The sequence below is a fragment of the Platalea leucorodia genome (assembly GCF_965183815.1).
Source record: "Platalea leucorodia genome assembly, chromosome: 7".
Lineage (NCBI taxonomy): Eukaryota > Metazoa > Chordata > Aves > Pelecaniformes > Threskiornithidae > Platalea > Platalea leucorodia.
In genome coordinates this window covers 21,108,125-21,132,740 of record NC_138829.1, presented here as the reverse complement: position 1 = coordinate 21,132,740, position 24,616 = coordinate 21,108,125, and positions in this window count along the sequence as shown.

Below are 24,616 nucleotides of genomic sequence, written 5' to 3'. Positions count from 1 at the left end.
TCCCAGTTTTTAAGCTCTTTTGGTTAAACATAAAGAATATTGAAATCTTTTAGAAGACCTATTTGCTCTGTTTCAGTCTGCTCTGTTCAAAACAGTAAAATTATTTAAGTATTAGGTCATTCAGCATGACAAACAACAGATTGATCTACCTGCTACAATTCAGAAGAGAAAGTCTGAAAGTCATTAGTCTAAAACTACAGGAAAAGACGTAAAAGGCAACAGGAGGTAATTATTTTTTATTCTGCCTTGGCTGTTAAAAGCTAATTTTCACAGACCAAACAATGACACTTCCCAGGACTTCTCTCAAAAACAAAGTATGACACAATGCTTATTATTATTAATCATGTTTCATGATAAATAAAAACAGTAGGGTAAAGAAAAAGAGGTTTATGGCTCTTTAGGTTCATGCGTTGCAAGAGATTGTTTGTTTTTGTGGTGAAGAGATTAGTACAAAAACTCAAGACAGAGATCATATCCTGAGGAAATCTGGCCCTTATCCAAGGAAATCTGCAAAGAGTCAGAAATGTAACTCCAATATCCTAAGTTATACCTCCAGTTCCTTAAAAAAGCCATTCTCTTTCACAGGCTTACCTCATTGACTGCTAGACTTTTTAACCCAGTTGTCATTTTTACCTGTCAAATTCAAAGTATTGTGCTTAGCTATATCACTTTTGCCAGACTAGACAATTGCTCTCTGTATTGGGTTTGCGTGGCAAGGTTTTGGTAGCGGTGGGGGCTACAGGGGTGGCTTCTGTGAGAAGCTGCTAGAAGCTTCCCCTATGTCTGATAGAGCCAATGCCAGCCGGCTCCAAGACAGACCCGCTGCTGGCCAAGGCCAGGCCAGTCAGCAATGGTGGTAGCACCTCTAGGATAACATATTTAAGAAAGAGAAAAAAGGTCCTGCTCCTGGCAGGACCTGTGACGCTGTGAAGAGGAGCCCATGCTGGAGCAAGTTTGCTGGCAGGACTTGTGACCCCGCGGGGGACCCACGCTGGAGCAGTCTGTTCCTGAAGGACTGCACTTCGTGGCAAGGACCCACGCTGGAGCAGTTCATGAAGAACTGCAGCCCATGGGAAGGATCCATGTTGGAGAAGTTCATGGAGGACTGTCTCCTATGGGAGGGGAGGAGTGTGAGGAGTTGTCCCGCTGAGGAGGAAGGAGTGGCAGAGAACGTGTGATGAACTGACCACAACCCCCATTCCCCATCCCCCTGTGCAACTTGGAGGGGAGGAGGTAGAGAATTCAGGAGTAAAGTTAAGCCCAGGAGGAGTAGGAGGAAGGTGTTTTAAGATTTGGTTTTATTTCTTATTACCCTACTCTGATTTTGAATGGTAATAAATTAATTTTCCCCAAGTCAAATGTGGTTTGCCTATGACAGTAATTGGTGAGTGATCTCTCCCTGACCTTACCTTAACCCATGATCCTTTTATTATATTTTCTCTCCCCCCTCCAGCTGAGGAGGGCAAGTGATAGTGCAGCTTGGTGGGCACCTGGCATCCAGCCAGGGTCAATGCACCACACTTTCCATTTCTGGTATTTATGTCTGTCAACTATCTCCAAATGTAGCTCAGCCTCTGTTCTGTTTTCTCAACAAGATTCTTACTCAAAAAATACTTTTGCATAACAAACTGAATTGCAGAAAATTACATACATCTGTCCTATTTACTTTTGATTTTTCCTACACAGGTAAAGTTACTGATAGCCTTGCACAAACCTCTCATTTAAAATAATGATTTCCACTTGTTTTCTTGTGGGCCTATATCAATTTGATTGAACATTGGGTTTTTTTAGTCATTTGCTTCATTTTATCTTCCATCAGTTCTGTAACCTTTGAGTCGGTAAAAACTACAGGAATAAGTGAGAATGACTTTTTTTTTTACTTTTATATTTATTTTCATCATGAAGTTAAGATGTCAGCCTGCTGACAGCTTGACAGTAGACCTAGATCAGGAATGCCATCATTTGCCACTGACTAATAAGACAACTTCACAAGCTGATGGAGTTGAACTGCCTGGGGCTGTTATAGGTCTGATAAGTCTTTTTGAGATGTTTCTACTTTCACAGCTCTCTGTTATGCTTTTGCTCTCTAACAGAGAACTGAATTTTTAAGGTTTGGACTACTTGAAAATCCTTTGTCCCTGTGTTTGAAACCAGAAATCAGTGTCACTACAGCCAAACGGTTCACAAGCCCTGCTATTGAGGCATTTCCAGACGTAGCTATTTCTAGTGCAAAACAAGAGGACATTCACATGATTCACTAACAGCTGAATATTTCCAGGTGACAGATGTAACCTCTTCAGATAACCTCTACAGTGGACTGGAAAAATAATTTCAGGTTTGTGGAACTACTATCCATGTGGAAACAGCTGATTCTAACCCCAAAATAGCTCAGATGAAACTAAATCAGTTTAGTTTCAACCCCAAATTTGCTGATTTCTTGGTGTCTTGAGATCCACTGGAAATACAAAGTCCCTACACTGCAATCTTACTTCCCACAAACTAAGACAAAGCAGATATATCTCATTGTGAAATGCGCAAAGAAGATGAGGATCTTTTAACAAGCTTATTCAACCACTACTCTCTTCTACTCACACAGGTAGAAAAGGAACATTTCAGGAATTCTGAATTTTCCTTCTTTTCCTGTTCAGGAGTACATCGCAATGCATTCTGCATCAGCTACAACAAAATCCTTGTGGTCACTGATGAACACTCTGGTTTGCTTTTTCTCCTTTTCTGTCAGGAAATACCATATTTCAAGGAAAAGTTCTCTTCCTTGTGAAGGTGCATACTACATGCTGCCAGATAATACAGGAGAGTCATGAGTCAACTAGGCTCCTGGATAGGATATGACTGTCTGCATCTGCCTCTTCCACAAGTCTAACATTCTTCAAATCACTACTTACTATCTCTGAGCACCTGAAATATCTGGCCATTGTAGTCCTGTCAAGTCATGAGATTACAAAATTATGGATGGAAAGTTGTAAAGCAAGGAGAAGTCATCTGCAGCTGACAGTCAACAGATTGTTCTGTGAGAAGCCATACATTTGCAAATGAAATTTGTGCAGTTCTCACTCTGCAACAAATCACAGCTGCACATGTTCAGCATCTCAATCCTTGAACACTTGCCATGTGTGAGCAATTGGTTATTTGAAAATTAGGCCCATTTGTTTCTTCCCTTCACAAATCGTCTCTTTTAAGGCTTATTATAGCACTATACACCACAGCTGCTCTTCAGGTGTTGGGGTAATGGAGAAGAGGTGATAGGAAGAAAAGAAGAGCAGCTTTAGTAGAATCTCTAAAAGAAAGAAACATCGCACTTCAGAGGCAACATGGGACAGAGCGAAGTCAGTCAGAGGCAGGCACAGATTCCTAGACAGAAGGTAAGAGAATGAACTCCCTGCTGTGACAGCCCAGCGCATCTCCTCACCATGTGTCCATGTCACATGAAGTAATGGCAGCCACCCCCCAAGGAAGCCACCTCTGCTCTGCCACTGGCTGCTGCAGGTCTGGCTTCTTTTCCCTGCCATGTGCTCTTATGCCTATCAAACAATACGGAAGAAATACGTAAGGACTGTTTCTTGGTTCTTCCCTGAACACAAAATTGTGTATGAAATAATCTGTTAAGAGTGCATTAATTTTTATATGGATGAGGAGACGAAATACGTAAGTGCTAAATCCAGGCTTCTTCCTAGGCATCACACTAATGACTGGCATACTTCAAGGTTTAAAGAACAAAACTGAAGAAGTTATTTTTAGCACTGTGACCTTTGAACCATGACATACTGCAGGCTAGGACTTTCGTATTCCTCCATCAGACCTGCCTGATGTTCTCAGACAATCTCCTGTACGAGTTATTTTCAAATGTCTTAAAAAGTGGCATTGATATCCACTGATCAAAGCAGACTGAAGTATGAAGAGGCTGAGGTACAAGGGATCTTATTTTACAGTAAAAGCATTCATTAAACTAATCATCATCCTCTCCTGATATGTCCTTAGTCAAATAATTTAATCTCTGTACACTTCCTGTCAATAAAACTCAGGATACTTGAGTCCTTTTAGCCTCCCTTGTTCTGTTCCGTTTATTTAGATTGCAAACTCCTGACAGCAGTCATTATGTCTTAAACTAAAGGCCTAAGACAACAGGGTACTTAGTTTTTGTTTTCAACTAGACTTACTGCTTTCACACTGATTGTATGAGTAAATGATTTTTTTTTAAAAAGCATAATGTTATTAATAAATGTAATTCCTCTTTTAGACATTAAACTAACCTAAAATTCTTCTTCCAAACAAAAGCCTAGGTGTGGCTATCCTGTTGCTCTGCAGGTTCTGGAGAGAGCTCAGCTGATTAGGGCTGGTTTACCTACAGTCTCCATGACAAGCAGAACTAAAGCTCCAGATCCAAAAACTTTCAGGCTCCACCCAAACTATATAACCCTGTTCATTTAGTCTATGTTTCCACCAAGGGATCAGGACTTGGGGTGTTCAGAGATGGTCCCCTGCTTAGCAAGGCAGCTAAAGATATTTTTTAGGCTAATGAGGCAATATAAAACAAATAGCTTTAAACTTTAATATGCAGCTTCATTCATTCTTATTAATGTCCTAAACTGGTAAGTGCCTTAAATAAATGGCTACTTACATAATATTTATGTTTAAATATATGCTATGAATTCATAAATAGAATTTCTGTTATTATACTAGATTTGAGATTCCTACTGTCAGGCTCTTTGGTTTCAGTTTATTTTCACAAAATGATTTGATGGACTTTTTTTCTTATATATATTTCTGCTGTAAGGCATGAGTTTGATGTTAATAATACAGTATTCAATAATGTAAAAGGTTTCAAAACTATTGATAGGTTTTCTTGGAATATCTATGATTAAAAACAGGTTTTAAGCTTTTTACTTAGCTTTTAAAATACAGTCCAGTAAATTCCAAAACAAACATAAAAAAGGCTGAAACAGCTGCCTTACTCCCAAGGTATAACTTTTTTAAGGAAATAACCTAGACTTCACAAAAGTTAAAAGAAATGAAAAAAAACCATATGAGGTCCACAGATGTTGTGTCATATGTGCAGGAGAGAACATTTTGGCATTTTGGACCATTGAAAAAGCAAGGCAATACATCTAGGTGAGAGTTTTGCCTTTGATACATCACGTTTTTAAACATGAAGACTGTTTATGTTGCAAGCTGCAGATGGAGACAGAGGGATCAAAGCTGTTCAAAAACTGATCATTATTTCCAGTTATTTTTCCCTTTCTTGTTCTGTTTGCTTAACCTGTGTGTTATTAGTATTTCCTTTCTTAGTTTGTTGTTTTCTTATTCTGGGGCACAGGTTGTTTGCTACTAATGCAAATTTGTTTGGATTTGTCATTTAAAAGTTTGTTTCTTTTAGAAGTTTTTACTTCCTCTAGGCATGTTTCAAGTCTGAGGCTGAAGATGAGCATGGCTGTGTCTAGCACAACAAGCAAACATGTTAAAAAGAGAAAGGAAGGACTCAAGAACAACCGTAGACTTCATACCTATAATGTAACTATAAAAGCAATGTCTCGGAGACAGAAAAGACTGACACTAATCAGGCAAAAGAACATGATTCATAGAAAGAAGGGAGAAGGAGGCAGTAAAGAATGAAGAGCAGAGGAGGGAAATGAGGCAAAAGCAGGAGATGCCAAGAAAGGAGACAACAAAGGGAAGAAATAGTCATTAGCAGCTCATCTGAAGAGAAACAGAACTGTAACTTAGTAAGTTCTATGGTAGCCTCCTTCTCTTTTTGATTTCTCCTATATGAAAAAGAAATGTTTCACTTACAGGCTGAAAACGATGAAAAATGAGGTGTATGTCTTTATCATCTTGTTAATTTGGAGGCTGAATTCCAGTCATCCACACTGCCCAGGCACTGGCTCACATACTGGTTGATTCTGGAGAGAGCCAACAGGGACAGCTGAATGCTGGCTAGGGCTTCTTGACCTCCTGGCAGCCCATGCCCAGCCTCTGTGCTTCCCCAACATTCCCCTTGGGTAGGCACTTCCAGAAGCTATACAGGTGTCATAGTGTCGCCACATTCAGGCACCAGGCAAATTTTAGGCTAAGCTTAGTTACCAGATCATAAGTAGAGAAGACAGTAGCCTAGCAAGAACTTTCAGCTATCTGGGGACAGATAAGCTAGATTTAAGAGGACAACAGAAATGTGTTACAGGAAGATCTGATCACATTCTATTTAATAAGTATTTAATATATTTAATAACACAAATTAATTCCTACTGAAAATTTCAGCAGAAAATTCCAGATAGAATAAGACTTGGAAATTTCTCTATTTTATTAGTTGAATGTAACTATTATACTTGATCATATTCCACCTGAAATTATAGATGTTATGAGCTCCCTTGCTCCTCCCCTTTTTGTGTTGTTGTGAAACATAAAACGAAGTTTATTCTTGGATGGAGTTTTGCAAACCAGAGCCACCTACCCTCCAGGAATGTCACACAGCTCCCAGATATGGCCATGACTAACCCTCCCTTTCATCAACCACCAGCTGCCAAGGCACTATAGCCTCTATTGGGAAAAAAGATTAGCCAGGCGGGGGAGAATGGCCAGTGCACACCAAAGGTGTATTAGTCTGATCAATGGAAAAGAATAGGAAAGAATAGCAGAGGAAAGAATAGCAGAGAACAACATGGAAAGCATGGTTCAGGAAGCAAAGAAAGGACTGTATTGTTTTTCCATGTAATTAGCAGAATCTTATACCTCTTCAGTAATATTTCCTTTGTACAAGTTAAGGTTGCAAAATCTATAGGCAAAAATTCCCTTCTGCCTGATTATCTCAGAGTTTCAAATTTTTATGGAAGGCCCAGCTGATGGCAGTTCTGATCCAGTACAGGAGGTACAAGAGTATAAAGCTGTACATGCAAACCACTTTTATTATGCTCGTTAGCTATACACATGCCTTACAGCAAAACGGTATGGAAGTGAATAAGTATAAAACCAAGCAGTTTCTATGGAAATTATCCTGGAAATCTATAGAATTCAATACTCTTATTCATAGAAACATTGGTTGTAACCACCTCCATAGAGTCTGACTAAACAGTGTGTTGGGCTAATCTGGTGAGAGAAAGGCAGTTCTCCATGACAAACAGTAATATGCCTTTTCATTTATGACTTTCTATACTCTCTCATTTACTTTATTTGTAAGAAGCAGTGCCAAACTTTCAATTTCCTCATGCTGAAGTATTTCCAGTCACTAATCAGTTTCGTCACCAGTCCCTCAATTTGTGCAATAGCCTTTGCCAGGTGGAATAAAACATGGGTACAGCACACAGTGCCAGGAGAAATTTGTTAATGGAGTGAGGGTATACACTATGCCCACCTGCTTGTAAATAGCTATAATGTCTAAGTAAACTAGAAAAATATACATATTCGTCTGCAAAGGAACCTCATAGTCAAAGCTGGGGATGAAAGAACTTTGTTTACCATTATTAGCTGCAGAGATTATATCACGTAAATTTAAAGTTAACCTCTGCCAATTGTCTAAACCAACTACATAAAATACCATTAATACGGACTTGAAAAGCAAGGCTGAGCTAAACAGTCAGCATATGTTCTTGTGAACGGGGGTAACAGGATTCAATGAAACTTGCTATTGTTTTGCAGCCCTCTTGACACAAGTCATTCAGCAGTAAGTATTCAATTCACAAAAAAATATATCTATCCCAGCCTTCTGAGAAGGGTAGCATAGTAAGAGAAGGTAAGAAAGAGCTGGAAGAAGCTGGAATCACCACTTATCCATGGTGCCCTTGGCTTATCACTGCATATACCCATTATGAGAATTAATATCCCATTACCAAAATTTAGTGCTATTGAAGTTGGCAAACTGGCAACATTTAAATTTTTCTTTAAGTGCTTTCATTTTAGGTATTGGTTCTCCTCTTTGCCAATATCACCGAGCAAAACATTCTCCTCCCACCAGCCATTTGATAATGTATTAATATACTGCCTTCTACGTAATTATGTATTTGTACCCAATTTCTGTAAAGTTTCTCTGAAAGAAAACACTATTTTATCCAAAGATTTTTTTTGGTGAATAAAAGCATGTGTTTTACATTACATAGAGAATGCTAGAAAATGCATTTTGTGATTGGTACACACAGGACTGCCAGTGCCGTGATACAGAGAAACTGTTTTTCAAACAGAAGCCATATAACATTGGCCACATAAATCTTTGGTTTGTGTTTGTACTAACTGTTTTTGCATCTCATTACCATACACAGGATGTTCTGGCAAATTGCACAAACAGTATAACTTGTGGTCCCAGAGAAATTGCTAAAGCAGGCTCACAAACAGTGACAAACACTAGGAACAAATATCATTATCCAGCTCATAAATGGGCTCATAGATCTTGAAGTGGTAGGCCTTTTACCGTATAAGTTAAGAATCACGTGATGGAGGAAGGCCAAACATCAGAAGCATAAAACACTAATTGCTGACTCTGTGCATTTGTAAATGAAACACAGCAAGTAATAGTCCTCCTTAAAATCCTTATAGCTTGTACTGACAAGTTTGGCAGGTTCTTTCCGCAATTATGTTCAGTGACCTTACGTATATTTACTGTATGTTAAAGGTACATGTATGTAGCAAGCATGTGTTTCCAAATATAAAATGTATTGTTCATAGTGTTAATCCTTACCACCCTGGAGCAAGGGTATTTCTTTTCCAAACTCTGAGCTGGGTTGAAAGGAGTTAATGTAACCCCTACTGCTTCATCTCCGCCAGCAACTTTATTTTTTCAAAAAACGAATTTAAGGAGGCAAACTATGGGCTTCCTGCTTTACAATAGCAAAAAAGTAACACTGATAGCTGAGCAGGGACCCTGGATTCAGGCATTTCTAATAAACGTCTAAAATGTCTCTTGATTAAGGCTAAAGAACCTGTGCTAAGACAATTGCCACATCTTCCTAGCAGCCAGCTCACATAAGCAAAGAAGGGCATTTGGCAACTCTTGATTTGCATGACAAATGAGCTATATCGCATGACTGCATGTTGACATTACTAGCTGTTAAATGTAGTCACATTTCCAAGCCAAATATCAGCATCTGCATTTGGCCGCACTGGAAATATCTACAGCCAAATATCCAGCTCTTGCAGGACAATGCCACAGCTGGCAATTTAACCAGAAACTTAATCAGACGTCAGGGAACTACAGATCTGATTTCGAAGCCAAGCAGAGACAAGTATGCTGAAACATGTAGAAGAAGTGTTTGTGGCCTCTGCCTTTTACGGACTCTCCCTAGTCCACCTGCACTTAAAAGTAACCAAGCAGATCCTGGGATTCAGTTGATGTGACTCACATCACAGCCTCCCATCAGACTACAGGCTGGATTAGAGCATGAACGTATAACGTGGAGTTCTAAAATACTATTTATTTAAGCACACCATCGTTTTCTAAGAACTCTAAGCCTTTCAATGCCAACTGTATAAGCACAACGACACCCAAGTTGTTTACTGAAGGGAGAATACACATTCTGAAAAAGGCATCTAAATCACTGTCCCTGTGCTACTGGGCCTAAAAATGTAAATACATGCACCTCCAACATGTTGAACAAGAAGCAAAACTTTGGGTCTCATTGAAACATTCATTGACCTTCTCTTACTTAATATTTTAATCCACTCTCTCATGAATAGTATTGCTTATCTTTCTCAAACATGCCACTTCTGCTATCTAACAGGATTGACCTTCACTACCTTCAATCCACATTACTCCAAAAGGTGTCAAGTTAACTTGGGATGAGAATGAACTTTAACTGAATGGAAATCTATTTTAATGCTGTGCATCTGATGCCAGTAAAAGCACTCAATATCTGAAGAAGTTGGGGCACTGACCCTTAGAATCTAAATGCACACTGAATCGTTACGTAAATACAAGAAACCCACGTGAGAGCTGCAATTCAGGACCTTACACTATTGCCCCTGGGAGCTTGATTTCCAAGGCAGGGAGCTTTTCATGTAATTTTCACAGTGGTTTCACTGTGTTCTTCTTCAGCAAGAGGAAAGAAAAAGGGTGAAAGGAGCCGAAGCCAGTCTGTCCCTTAAGCAGTGTCAGACACACACTTCGGATTACAAGAACAGAGTCATTGGTTAACTCTTCAATGTAGATGCCTAAGGCATAGGATAAAAAATTTATTCCACACATGAATACTAAGAACCAAACCCCTAGCTAAGTGGTATTAACCTAGCTCAAGTAACATTAACAAACAAATGTTAGTTTACCACAGCAAGGGATCAAAGCCCTTTAAAGCCCATAAGGATAAAATTTCTTCATTATAAAGGTGCCTTTCATGGCTCTGTACTTTGTGGTTTAATGGCCCTCGGATATATAAAAGAATAGTTTCAGTTTCCTGTTTGTGTGCATTATAGATCCAGGACTGATGGAAGAAAAAACTGAAGTTTAACCAGGGAAAGGCTGTAGAAAAAGTTGTAGAACATATAGTCACATTCTACAGGTCCTTAAAACCCATGTAATTCCTGTGACTATATCTGCAGCCTATCAGAGAACACCTGAGTGTATTACAGAATGGTGTGCTGATCTTGGCCCACATGGGTATGTCTGATTTTCCCATGAAAGCACAGTTAATGTACCAAAATTTGGATTTTTGGGGGAGGATTTGCATTTCACCTAAGCCAGTCCTCAGTCAGTGCACTACTGCAGGATGACAAAGCATTTCAAATGAAGGTCGTGTTGCTTACCATGCTGATTATAATCACAGTATAATTCCCGAAATAAAAGTGACTGAAATGTTCTTGGCATTTATTTTAACTCTTAGGATATTAACAGTATAACATCCTACAAGCCATGAGCTATCTGTACTTAATTCCATCAGGTGTGATTGATGCGCCTCTCCTCTGGGCTGGATGGGCAACCCGGCCAAGCTAGGTTTTGCACTCCAGGGCATATAGGCTCATTGCAGAACCCTCTTCTAGACTAACAAATACCTTATTGACACATAGAACATTCAGGGCAATAAAAATATATCTTGTTTATCACTGCTTTCACAGCATGCATAGATATGACGCTGAGGCATTCAACCACAGCAACATTAGACAACTACTTATTTCAACCTAAGCTACTGCGAATAAGGCAGCTGATAACCTCCACATAGAAATGGAAGATGTCTTTAAAATGCATTTAAAATAAGGTGTTACATGTTCTGATTAGTTTAATGGGTGGGAGGGGAGGACAGATATTGTTTTGTATTTTTATTTTCTAAAACTTTATTGTCATTGAAATAATACATTCATAATAGTGGCGGGGCTTAGAATTATTTATTACTGAAGTTGCCTATCACTTTCTCTTTATAAGCACTAGTTTTTAGCTGCTTGTAATTTTTCCAGCCTGTGAGTATTCAGGCTGAAGTCTTCATGCTGAGTACCTGCCTAAGATTGAAGTTAATGCTTTTTTTTTTTTTTTTTTTGGGGGGGGTGGGGGGTGGTGTTTTCTGGTTTGTAGTTTTAAACAGAGTACATCATTGATTTGTTTTGAAACAGTCTTTTAAGAAAAAATAAAGGACAATAATTTAGCTGTGGCACAAAGGCACAAATACTCAAGGGACTGACTCTGAAAGACTTCAGTACCTTTGTGTTTTGTTGCAGGACCTTTAAATTTGGCTTGTGACTGGCATACATGCCAGGGATGTGCTGTTCCTAATAAAAAAATACAATAATTTAGACTGGATAGGGCTTCTGAAGTGTATGCACTTCAACCCCTTCTTCAAAGCAGGGCGACCTTAAAGTAGCCTCTCACAGCCTTGTCCAGTTGAGTTGCATTTATTTTATGACAAGCATCTGTGCTGGTTTTGGCTGGGAGAGAGTTAATTTTCTTTCTAGTAGCTAGTATGGGGCTATGTTTTGGATTTGTGCTGGAAACAGTGTTGATAACACAGGGATGGTTTAGTTACTGCTGAGCAGTGCTTACACAGAGTCAAGGCCTTTTCTGCCTCTCGCCCCACCCCACCAGCGAGCAGGCGGGGGGGCACAAGAAGCTGGGAGGGGACACGGCTGGGACAGCTGACCCCAACTGACCAAAGGGCTATTCCATACCATATGACGTCATGCTCAGCACATAAAGCTGGGGGAAGAAGAAGGAAGGGGGGGACGTTCGGCATGATGGCATTTGTCTTCCCAAGTAACCGTTACGTGTGATGGAGCCCTGCTTTCCTGGGGATGGCTGAACACCTGCCTGCCGATGGGAAGTAGTGAATGAATTCCTTGTTTTGCTTTGCTTGTCTGAGCAGCTTTTGCTTTACCCATTAAACTGTCTTTATCTCAACCGATGAATTTTCTCACTTTTACCCTTCCGATTCTCGCTCCCATCCCACCAGGGGGGAGTGAGTGAGTGGCTGTGTGGTGCTTAGTTGCTGGCTGGGGTTAAACCAAGACAGCAGCATAAAATGTGGGAGAAAAAAAAAGAAAGAAGGAATTGAAATGGGAGGTTTCCAAATCTGTAACTGTTGTTCCACTTCTCTGGAGAGATGTGTGGGACAGTTACTTGATATGACAGATGGGGAAGAACACAGACAGACTATGGATCATTTATGACAAGGCAAGAAACAATGAGCTTCAATTGCACCAAAGAAGGGAATTTGCTAACATTAAAGGTTCAAACACTGGAAAAAAACTGTCTGGAGAATGTTACAGAATATCCTTTGGAAAGGGGGAGAGGCTCTCAGGAGCAAGTTAGACAAATATCTATCAGCAGTAGTGGTGAATGAATTGCAATGTCCTTTCAAGTTCTTTTCCAACCCTATTTTCTTGATGAAACCACAGTTAAGACTGTCTGTACTATTCATAATTTGGTAGTACTGAGGACCGTATTTCAGGTATTCTTTCAAAATTTTTTCTGTCCTCATGGACATCATTAGGGGCTCTTAGAAAATACATGAATTATAGTCTGGTCAAGTTACAGGTTGTGAAAAATTCAGGAAGACTGAAGACCTAATGGAGCTCAAATCACATTTATAATATTAGTTTCAGGTTTTAAGTGAGGAAAATAATTTAATTGGGAAAGGACTGTAAGTGATATAGGTGTCAGCTGGAGGAGAAAAATCGCAATTATAAGGGTCACTTGAAAGACTCTTTAAAAATGTGGCCCTCTGGAATGAGGATGAGAGAGACAATAAGAATTGTAAAATATATCAGCCAAGACCAATGCCTTGAGGTGAAAGAGGCAGGCTCAGATGGATAAAGCGATTGCATATCTGTTCAACCAACAGCCAGGTGTGTGGCTAGACACCAGCCACAGAAGTTAGAACAGCAAGAGATTTTTCCAAGCACTGAAATAAGGGAACCTGTTTGTTCTGTAATATGTGTTTCGTATTGAAAAATGCAGTACCTGTTTGCTATATAATGACCTGGACAACTGCAGTACTTTTTAATAGCTTAGGGAAGGCATATTGATTTTTATGCTTTCTACTTTAAGTGGAGTTGCTCAGCTACTCTGCACATTGTAGTCATTTACCTGTTCAGGATGAATTGCTGGGAGCCTGTGAGGAATTGCATGCCTCCTCTCTCATGCTGCCTGTCTCCTTCTCTCTCGCTCTCTCCCACATTTTTTCCCCTTCATTTGCTGAAGCAATTATGTATGCAGGGTTGCACATATCTGTATGGGACCGAAATCCTTCTTACACCAGCAATAATCATAACAATAAGAAAACTTACATTCCAATTAGTTGCTATCCTGAGAGGAAAGTATTGCCTCAGGATTGCTTTCCAGGATCTGGCTTTTTCTGTTACCAAGAATTTGCACAGCTGGAAAGACCAGAGTCACACTGTGACAAGTAAATCAATCTCTTCACAATACACAGGTGGATTGTGCCACGGACCCAGCAATCCAGAGCTGGAGGACTTAAAACAGAATATCTCATGAAAGCACATGCAGAAATGAAAAGGCACCTTAACAGAGAGTCATGAAGGGCTATAGGCCACCCGTGCTCTGCTTTTGTGTAAATAGATAGATAATCTCAATGAAGCAATACTTTATCACCATTTTAGCTCTTAAGCCTAATACCACCAACTCAGAAATTCCAGAGGGATGGATGCAGCATCAAGACCTAAAAAGAATAATAAATTTATTGAGAGAAACAGGGTGAGACAGGATGGAAGAGAACATACATAATATCTTTTGAAAGAAAATTTACTTTTGTGCAGTTTAGTCATTACTTGTTCATCACCCCATTTAAATTCCCTCATTCTTAACCTTACAAACTAAAGCTGGTCCAGATCCTAGCCCTTAACCAGAAGTTACCCACCTAGAGTAAACTACCAGTATTTCTGTGTGCTCTTAAAAAATTTCTGTAATACTGAATTTTGGCTGACGTTACTGTTCTCTACTTTAAAGACTACACCAAATGATATAGAGTGAAACACTATTTTAAACTCTTAATTCTTGCCAGAAATAGAACGTATCACTGAGTCAGCAGCATGCCTCCTCAAAATACTGCAACATAGCTTTGGGGGTCGGGGTTTGGGGAAGCTTTTTCTGGTTTTCAGCATTTTTTTCTTTGTTAGTTTGTTTGCTGTCTCTTTAGGTACAGTTTTGCTAGACAGCTGATGTAGTGATGTACTGCATCTGGCTGGGATAGAGTTAACTTACTTCATAGCAGCCCGTATGGTGCCATGTTTTGGATTTGTGACTAAAACTGTGTTGATAACATACCAATATTTTAGTTATTGCTGAACAGTGCTTGCACAGGATCAAGTCTTTCTCTGACCAAGTTTCTTAGTTTCTTACCCTGCCCCTGCAGTGAGTAGGCTGGAGGCAGGAAAGAGGTTGTGAGGGGACACAGTCAGAAGAGCTGACCCAAATTGACCAAAGGGATATTCCACGTAATGTCATGCTCAGCAATAGAAACTGGGGATATAGTTTTTGCAAAGTAGCCATCGCTCAGAGACTGGCTGGGCATTGGTCTTGCTTGTGGGGCATGGCAAATGATTGCCTTTGCATCACTTTTTTTCTCTTTCTTTCACTTATTAAACTGTTTTTATCTTGACGCGTGAGTTGTTTCTTACTTTCACTCTTCTGATTTTCTTCCCTGTCCCACTGGCGAAGGGAGTGAACAAGCAGTTGGGTGGATGCCTAGCTGCTGGCCAGGGTCAACCCACCACAAGTGAGATTCAAGGAACCTCAGTGGGTTTGACATGACATGGATTGCTTCTGTAACACCAAGGTTAGTATATGATATGTTACTTGTTTCTCTTACCCCTGCCCCATAGGTTGGCAATAGTAAGTAAGTCTTAGCCTATAGAAACCTTGGGTGAAAAAACAGTTTTCTTGCTTCTATGGAACTGCACACAATGCTATTTGAAGTTATTACTTGATGTTGTGGTTTAACCCCGGCCAGCAACTAAGCACCACACAGCCACTCACTCCCCCCTGGTGGGATGGGAGCGAGAATCGGAAGGGTAAAAGTGAGAAAATTCATCGGTTGAGATAAAGACAGTTTAATGGGTAAAGCAAAAGCTGCTCAGACAAGCAAAGCAAAACAAGGAATTCATTCACTACTTCCCATCGGCAGGCAGGTGTTCAGCCATCCCCAGGAAAGCAGGGCTCCATCACACGTAACGGTTACTTGGGAAGACAAATGCCATCATGCCGAACGTCCCCCCCTTCCTTCTTCTTCCCCCAGCTTTATGTGCTGAGCATGACGTCATATGGTATGGAACAGCCCTTTGGTCAGTTGGGGCCAGCTGTCCCAGCCGTGTCCCCTCCCAGCTTCTTGTGCCCCCCCGCCTGCTCGCTGGTGGGGTGGGGCGAGAGGCAGAAAAGGCCTTGACTCTCTGTAAGCACTGCTCAGCAGTAACTAAACCATCCCTGTGTTATCAACACTGTTTCCAGCACAAATCCAAAACATAGCCCCATACTAGCTACTAGGAAGAAAATTAACTCTCTTCCAGCCAAAACCAGCACACTTGGCAGTTTATCAAAGCAAATAATTGGCCTTGAACAAACTATGCTCAACAAGGCTGCTTTCCCCAGCAGAGGTCTTATGAGCTAGAAATCTGTGGGTTTTTCTCCACAGTATTGGCTATCTTCATGTGGCTCTCACAGATATCAGTTCCTGCTAAAGCACAACTTTCAAATTTCAAATTTCACATCCAGAAATAAATTGATCCTAATGTGCTCTAAAAGTTTTCTGACTACTGTGCAAGGGAGTGAGACAACGTGTTCCATTTTGATGTGTAAATCACTCTTCCTAGCACAACTGGGGTCTATACAAAATCATCCATGATATGACCAAAAACACTGTTATGAAAGCTTTTACCTGAATCTAGCTTAAGATGTGAGAATGAGAACCTGAAAGCTGTAGTGAATAGAATTCAAACAGCGACAAAATTATGGTAAATAAATGGGAACAGCTGCCACTATTCAAAACTCTTAGAGCACATTTACAGGGAACAAGATCGCTTTTTAAAACTGTCAATTTTAGCAGGGTGGATAGTAATGTTTGTTCTAGTTCATTTCAGAGTTTTTCATAACTAATAAATGTCTTGGCCATAAAAATTACTATTGAAACTGAACAGCTAACAGCCTGACTATTAGACAATAAAGCTACTTAAAAAGTTATTTATCAACATAAATGATTTTGCATAACCGACACATTTTTATGCAGAAAATGATGAAGTAATATGCCACTGATTTTTATAATGTAATACCCTGTAACTAATGATTTTTTCTGAAAAATCATTTCACATTTCTAACAATTTTATGAGGGAGCTAATGATTTTATATGACAAATGGTTATGCAAAAAAGAATGATTTTGTGCAGTTAATGGCTTCATACAACTAATGAGTGAATACCACTCCTACAATTTTAGTGCACATTACTTTCAGGGTGATCATTCATCCTAAAGATATTTTATGCCTTTTGTAAAATTTATTGTGTGCTAGTCCTTTGTAAGATGCATTTCCATATGGTTCCCATGGTTTTCTGCATACTAATGAATTTCCAATATGGTTATCACATATTAAAAAGTATACCATAAAAGGCATTACAAAACCAATTTCTTTTTAAGTTGATTTGATATCGATAGTCCTCTTCATTCACCTTACTGAGTTATTTTTAGTTAATTTAAGGTTCTGATCCAGCCCTCTGCATGTAATCTCTTTAGTACATCATTTTCTGTTCATTTGAGTTTTGCTAAGTTAATTTTCATTTGGAATGGAAATTATAAAATATCTTGCTCTAGCTTCAAAGAATACTAATAGAATGCTTCATGGCATCCAAGTATGTGCCATGGTGCGATCACATTTCTGTAGCTTACCAGATTGTCTTTATATTCCTTCAATGTTTGTAAAATCAGTAAATATGTTCTGAAGTTTCATGACCAATAATTAGAAATTACTTTGCAATATATTTTCCAGTTAAACATATGAGAAACAAGTGTGCAAAGGGACATCACTTTATTCTACTACCATAGAAAAGACAGAGAAGGTATGTGAATCCACCCACAATTACTTTGTTGGCTCCTTAAGCTTAACCAGCCAGCCAGCAGGAGATATACTACTATTATACCGTTACCAGGAATGAGCTGAAAGGAACTAGTTTCTCTATGATAGCTGTCATCAAATTTATCTGAGACCCCACAATCCGTTGTAATATCAGTGGACTTTTATCATCGTCATAGTGATGGTCTGAGCAGACGAGACAAAGGAGTCAGGCTTAAATGACCTCACTGCCAGTTCAGGTTTTAACTAAATCCTCAGTACCACCAAGCATGTAAAGCTGGAGCCTTTTCTCCCTCCTGCTGGCTTTCTGACTGTCTTAACTTGCCGCCTTCTTTCTGTCTTCACTTTCCCCTGCACTTTTACAATGGTTCGATTGAACTGACCAGTAGTATATCTTCCGCAGCTTTCCTCTAAGCCTGTCAGAAAGCATGTCAAATGAAGACAACGGCTTAAATAACTCTTTGCTGAGCTTAGGTTTGCCACATTTCAGACTGAATTAAAAAGCTATGCTTTGTACCTGTGATACCTTAGCAATAAGATTAAGAAAAAGTCACTGTGAAAGATAAAAGCTACTCTTTCTCTCTTTAGCCTTCTTTTTAAACCTCTTTTTACACTTGCCTTCTTTCTTCAGGAAAACAGAATCCTGTTAAAGTCAGTTGAATGAAAAACAAGCGGCTCTTCTAGCCCTCTACAATGATTTTTTTTTTTAACTCCAAAAAGGTTGGCTATTGCCATCATTAAAAAACTTTGAAATGGTAAAATGGAAATGAGAGGATTCCCTGTAAAAATGTTGACAGCTACAGAGGATGGATGAGTGATATTGCTAAAATAAAAGTCTTTTAAGATTTGCCTTACCACTTCAACTCTTTTGACTTCTATTTTCTGTATCTCCAATAAACTGTTAAAATATTTCAGTGGTGTTAGTTGCCATTGCCCTTACAGACGAGGCCTGTGTTCAAACCCTCCCTAACTCTTTCATGCTAAGCAGTGACAAAAGCATGCTATACGTTTTTGACTGTCTGAGACATCTGCTTTATTTGAGGTATTTTACAGTGGTTGCCATGGTGTCCTCAACACCTGACACCAGCTAGCATAGACCGACCTGTGTTTCTGATGAATATAGTCTCCACCTACCCTTGCAATATCTGCAGTACCTTCATATTCTTTTCTTACAGCATAAAGATGTATTCTGGTCAAGGCTTGGGAAACGCTTATAGATCTGACTTTATGCAATTTGAATGTATTTTCACTGAGCTGTGAGCTGCTGTGGCTAGCAAGCCTCTGACATCAGTATGACTAGACCCAAGTAAGCTTAGGTATCTCGCACTACACTGCAGCATCCAGCATAGAAATAACTTTCTTCATAAAGCTCTAGTCAACAGCATAGCTATAACTCATAGAAGACGACTGTTTTTTTTTTACCAAACCCATCTCCTAATGTAAATGGGTCAGCTCTTACTTTGTCAAAAACCTGAAATATTTCAGAGAAGCTGTTTATTCAGTTGCTGCATATCTGCCCAGTCCGCTTGAGTTAAGCTGCCCTTCAATTATCACTACTTAACTCTAAGTATTCACCCGGGCTCATCTTAAGTCCTGATAGCTATGGAAGGAGAAGCTATGGCCTAAGGAGGAGGCTAGAAATGTACAACATCAGAACAACAGCTTCCACATTTGAACTCCATAGTGCTTTATCTCCCTTCTCACTGGAAAACCTGAACACTGAAGAAGCCAAATATCAGAATTCACATTTTTGGTTTTTAAAACCAAAGTAAAGCAAAGCAAAGTAAACCAAACCAAACGAAACCAAACCAAACCATTGTATTTCAGCTTTACTCATTACTCATACTTGAAATAAAATTAGGATGGCATGAACTGTATTTCATCAGCAGTTACATGTCCATCCTTAATTGTACACAAGTGAAAATGTTTTTCTCTAATTTGTAATAAGAGAAGCAGTGTCTTACCATGCAGAGTTGCCTCTGCATATGGAGGGACCATCTTACAGCGTCACTAAGAAATCACACAAGAAACAAGTAACTCAGGCTGCTGCTCACAATGCCTTTGACATATGCCTACCCAAAAGTCAGCCACTGCTAGCACCCCAGTGAGTTTTAATTACCAGTATGATGAACATCTAAGTATTCCTTTACATGATAATTATGGGGCAAGCACAAAGAGAAGTTTCTAGGTTTATTTAGGTATTGGTTTTGATAGATGCTAATATTTTAATACCTCTAACAAAGTGTGCTTCATTCAACAATGCAGATGGCTGAAAATCATTCACTGTGGAATAACAAGTCTCTCTGGAAAAAACTTTCCCCTCTAAAGGCCTAATTTGGTATGATTCCACAGGAGATGCCTATGTAAGAGTGGTATATACAGCCCAGAGGAGACGCGCAGAACACTGCAGAATCAAAGGAGGAGGCTTTATCCATGAGGATGATTCTGTTCACTTACTCATGTTATACCCCTTTGCACATTTATGCACCTTTATTTATGCACCCTGAACTGAAGTAAACTGGCAGATGTGCATATATAAATCTGTGGTGATCTACTCTCTTGAAAACTCTTGACAGCATATTTTAATAATTATATATTATTTATGACTCTACCTAGTACCAGTGGGAATTGAAGGAAAAATGCTGATGCATCTGGCCAAATTTGTCAATCTTGTTTTAATGTAAAATACCTTTAGCAACTCAAGTACACTTTTTAAGCAATTTACATGTTTCATAACAGTGGAGGCCACATTTTTAGTGAATTAAGGATAAGCCTAATAGATTTGGGAAAGTACAGACACCATGTACCATACTGTAGACTTGGTCTAGAAGTAACAAGGAGCTCATAATAGACCTTACAGTGCTATCTGATTTCTCTCCAGTTTTATGCTCCCAGCTTTTGGCAACTAGGTCATTGTCTTAGAAATGAGTTATTCGCTTGTGCTCATTAATTGGGTCTTACATGGTTTATTTTTTCTTTGGATCTAACAAATACCTCAGGCACAATAAACATGAATAAACTCTGGTGTTTAATCCAAGTGTGTCTTGTTGGTGACAAGTGTGTTCTGTTGATGAAGAGCCAACTTCATTTTGGCTGTCCAGGTCAGAGATACGCTCCACAATGCAACAGACTTCTAGGATTTACCGAAACAGAAGATAGATGTAGCTTTGTTACATGGAATTATGGGATTGCTATAATAATTTTTAGTGCTTGATAAATCATGAAGTTGTAAATCTCCCTATAAATATTAACTGCCATTTAATTTCAGCTGATACGATTATAATGGATCAAGGCTTGACATATGTGGAAAATTGGCTGCATAAAAAGAAGAGAAAAGTAGTAAGTGAGATGAAGCAATACTAGAAACACGGGTTTAAATTCTCCCTTCCTCTGTTTCACTGTCACTGTCAGGATAACACTGCCCTCAATATTAAAAGGCCCTTTGAGGGGGCCACAAGTGATTACCTACAAAAGGAAATTCACAGGAGAAAGGAAATGGTGAAATCAGAAAAGATATTTTTCACCCCAAAAGCATGTCTCAAATCAAATAAAGTCATTCAACTGTTTCTTTCCCACTGCTAAGGAAACGCACACCATCTGCATGTCCTGGAACATTATCCACATGCAACAAGCTGGGACCGTGTTACACAGGTCGTAGGGCATCACCTAGGCCTCCTCATGTATGACTGGAGTAGACAGGCAGAACCCAAAGCAAAGAGACTAAAGATACCTATGTCTTGATCCTAGACCAAATTTATAACATCACCTGTTATAGACAAGAGAGAAGAATTTTTGGTGAAATTATAAACGCTCTACAAAGTCATGCTTTGTTCAGATGGATTGTGCATTGCCACACATATATCACATACTGCACTTCTTATCTTTTTGCTTGGTCTGTTAATTCCTCAGTTTTGGCTAATTTTTGGCTTTCAGCCCAAATTGTCATTCACAACATAAAGTTAGTCCATCATCACTGTTTAATTTGCAAACTTTACTTGCATATTTCTGCATTTTTGGACACCATGTACTATGCTAGAGGTCTTCACTTCTTGATTGGAAACATTTATGCACTGTAACTTTCAATGATCAATTTTCATGCTATATATTAAATGCTGCTGTTGCCTCATCCTGAATAAAGCATTGTAAAGATCCAATAAATCTGTGGTTTACAACATGATAAATGCCATAAAGGGTGGTACTTCTAATTTGGATCTTGGAATCTGAAGCACAAAGCACTTGCATACGATAAACATATAACACAGAGATTTACAAGTTGCAATTTTCTTGGCCTTTAAAATTTTGATAGTCTTATCATTACAGCAGAGTGAAATCAATATTCTTATTAGAAAAATATGCCATTGACATCAATCTCCAGTGAGCAATTCTTGTGTTACCCTGAATTTATTATTGACAGAGTTGATCTGTTTAGACCCACAACCCAGTTCTTGCAAAGGCAAACCTACAGATGCCATTAAGAGAACATTAAAGGACAAATCAAGCACAGTGAGGCATGGAAGTGGAGAGGCATGGGAGAAGATGCCCTTTTACTCCAGTGTGCAAGTTAATTCCTAGGAAGTAGCTTAATCACAGAGCAAGTGCTGCAGGGCACAGAAGCAAGTGAACCTTTGATTGCTGCCATCACAGGACTAGTTGACCTTGAGTGCAATCAAAGTGAGCATGTGTATGTCAAAGACCAATTTTGAAAATGTCTTTAATGCTTTTAATGCCTTTAATTGCATCAGCATACACTGTTTCTCAAATGGGACATTACTGTGCCTAATAATACATTTCTTTGTCAATTTTAAAAATCCTGCCTTAACTGCAGCAGGACAAAACAATTTCTGAATCCTTTTTTTTCTTAGACTTTAACATCACAAATACAGGAAAGTCTAACTCGGAAGAGATAATACGTCTGGCAAATTTAACCCTGAACAGCTGAAATGGCTGTGAGCATCTCAGTCCTCAGTGCCAGCAGCAGATATGTCACTCTGAATGCACTGCTATTTTCTTGGTTTGTTTGCCTTCCCTACTGCATTCTCCACTCCCCTGTGTTCACTCTGAGCCAGCCGATCAAATACCCTAAATACTGCCATAAAGTGGAAAAAGGAAAGACTGCTGATGTGCTGAAGGAAGGGGCCGAAAGGTAGACTTTACTATCACTGAAACCCTATTCTATTAATCCCATCATTGTAAAACAACCAGTAATTAACCAGCTTTCAGGCAGCTCCTCAGACTGCCACCAAAGAATCTCTGTATTTCCCAGAAGTCCAATTATATGTAAATATTGTTGTCAGAGCTGCTGGAGATAAAGATATGCAGCAAGCTCCTTTGTAGGCTTTATTTTTGTTCTTTCTGGCAGTTTTCATTAGCCTACAAGTAATTTATTACTGTCAGAATACAAGGAAAAACAATAATTAATATGGAAAATGTTATGTAAAATTAATTGTCAAATATCTCTCATAACAAACACTATATAAATGTTTCTTTATGAACAAATATACACATAATTTTATTCTTGCTTTCACAAATACATCTTCCCCTATAAGTCAGGCTGAATCAATTGAATCCCAATATTAAGGTCTTTATTTCACTCAGTCTCTTATTATCAATAAATATACTGCCTTCTGCATGGCTCTTATTCTACACATTTTTGCACTGCTAGCTCACGCGTTTTTTATGTTCTTGACTTTTAATACTGCGGTCTCTTTTATTTTGTTAATCTTCTCCAAACAGTTTCAGGGTTATTTGCAAACTTTGCCTATTTAGTAAAACATCTGTAAGGTTTTTTTCATGTGGATTTTGCTTGTTTATCCACAAGTCCCATAATTTCTTTTCAACTGTACCGCCTGAAAAAATGCCAGTCAGTTTTCCCTGATTGTTATACTCTCCCATGGCCTTATTTACTTACACATTTTTATAGGCAGAACCCACTTTATATGTCTATTTTATTGGCTTCAAGATATCCCTGCTCACAGTTCAGGGGGAGCATTCTTGGTCCACTGCCAGATGATCAAATGTTCCATCTCTGTTCTGTTTGTAAATATTGAATACAGGCTGCACAAACGTGATAATTTTTCTTAGGAATGTTATAATACTGCAGCAGCTTCCTCTAGCACATCAGAATTAGGTATTCTCCACTTTTACGCATGAATGTGTAACAAATCTCTTGAATCTATCTCTATCCACATATGAGTACAGATGGTTTGAGGAGTGGGCATATATTTTCCCAGTTGGGAGTTTGTTGTGTTTAGAGAGATGTGACTCCTGCTTTGAATGCTACAGGCATAAAGGGACTCCAGCATCAGTGGGATATCACTGAGCAAGAAGGGAGGAGAGAGCAAACTAATGAGGCACCACACAGGAATAGTTTATTCCCTCCACAGCTTTTTGTTTCCTAGGTAAGAAACCAGTAGTATGCAAACGGAGGTTACTGCTTGCCCCATCATTCATGAGTGTGGACTGGACACTGTCCCTTCAATAGCAAAGACTGCACAGCGGTCTGCCACCAGTCCTGGAGGCACCTGCCATTTCAGACCACTCGCTAGCTGGGACTTACAATAGCTCTGCCAGCTTACCATACACCTTGAGAGCACAGTAACACTCTACATCATCTAAGGTGTAACTTCATTGCCAGATGCTACAGGATACGTCACATTAACTCTAATTCTGGTAGAAATCAGCAAAGCTACCATTAGGCAAGTTTTTATTATCTTATCTTCCATGTAACAGCAGAGGGGGGCACGTTCTAATGTTGCTCCTTGATGCTGCCTGATACAGACCTTTTTTTCCCCTATTTTCTTCTTCTCTCCCTTTCCAGCCAGTGTTTCTGAGCTATTTGGTTCTACGCAGAACTAATTTATCATGTCCAATCGGAAGGTTTGTATCACATCCACTACAGACAGGTGACCCTCAAATGAGTTACCTTCTGCTTATTTTGACCTTGAAAACTATCTCAATTAAGTTTGTGCTATCATTAAACAGGATATAGGCAAAAAGCACATTCTTTGCTAAAAGGTCAGCTTCCTTCAGTTCCAACCCTTTTGGTAAGTTGGTTGTAGGGGTCATGAATAATGTTGGAATAACAATGCCTCCCACTAATTTTATAAAGCACATCTGTAATTATGCTCC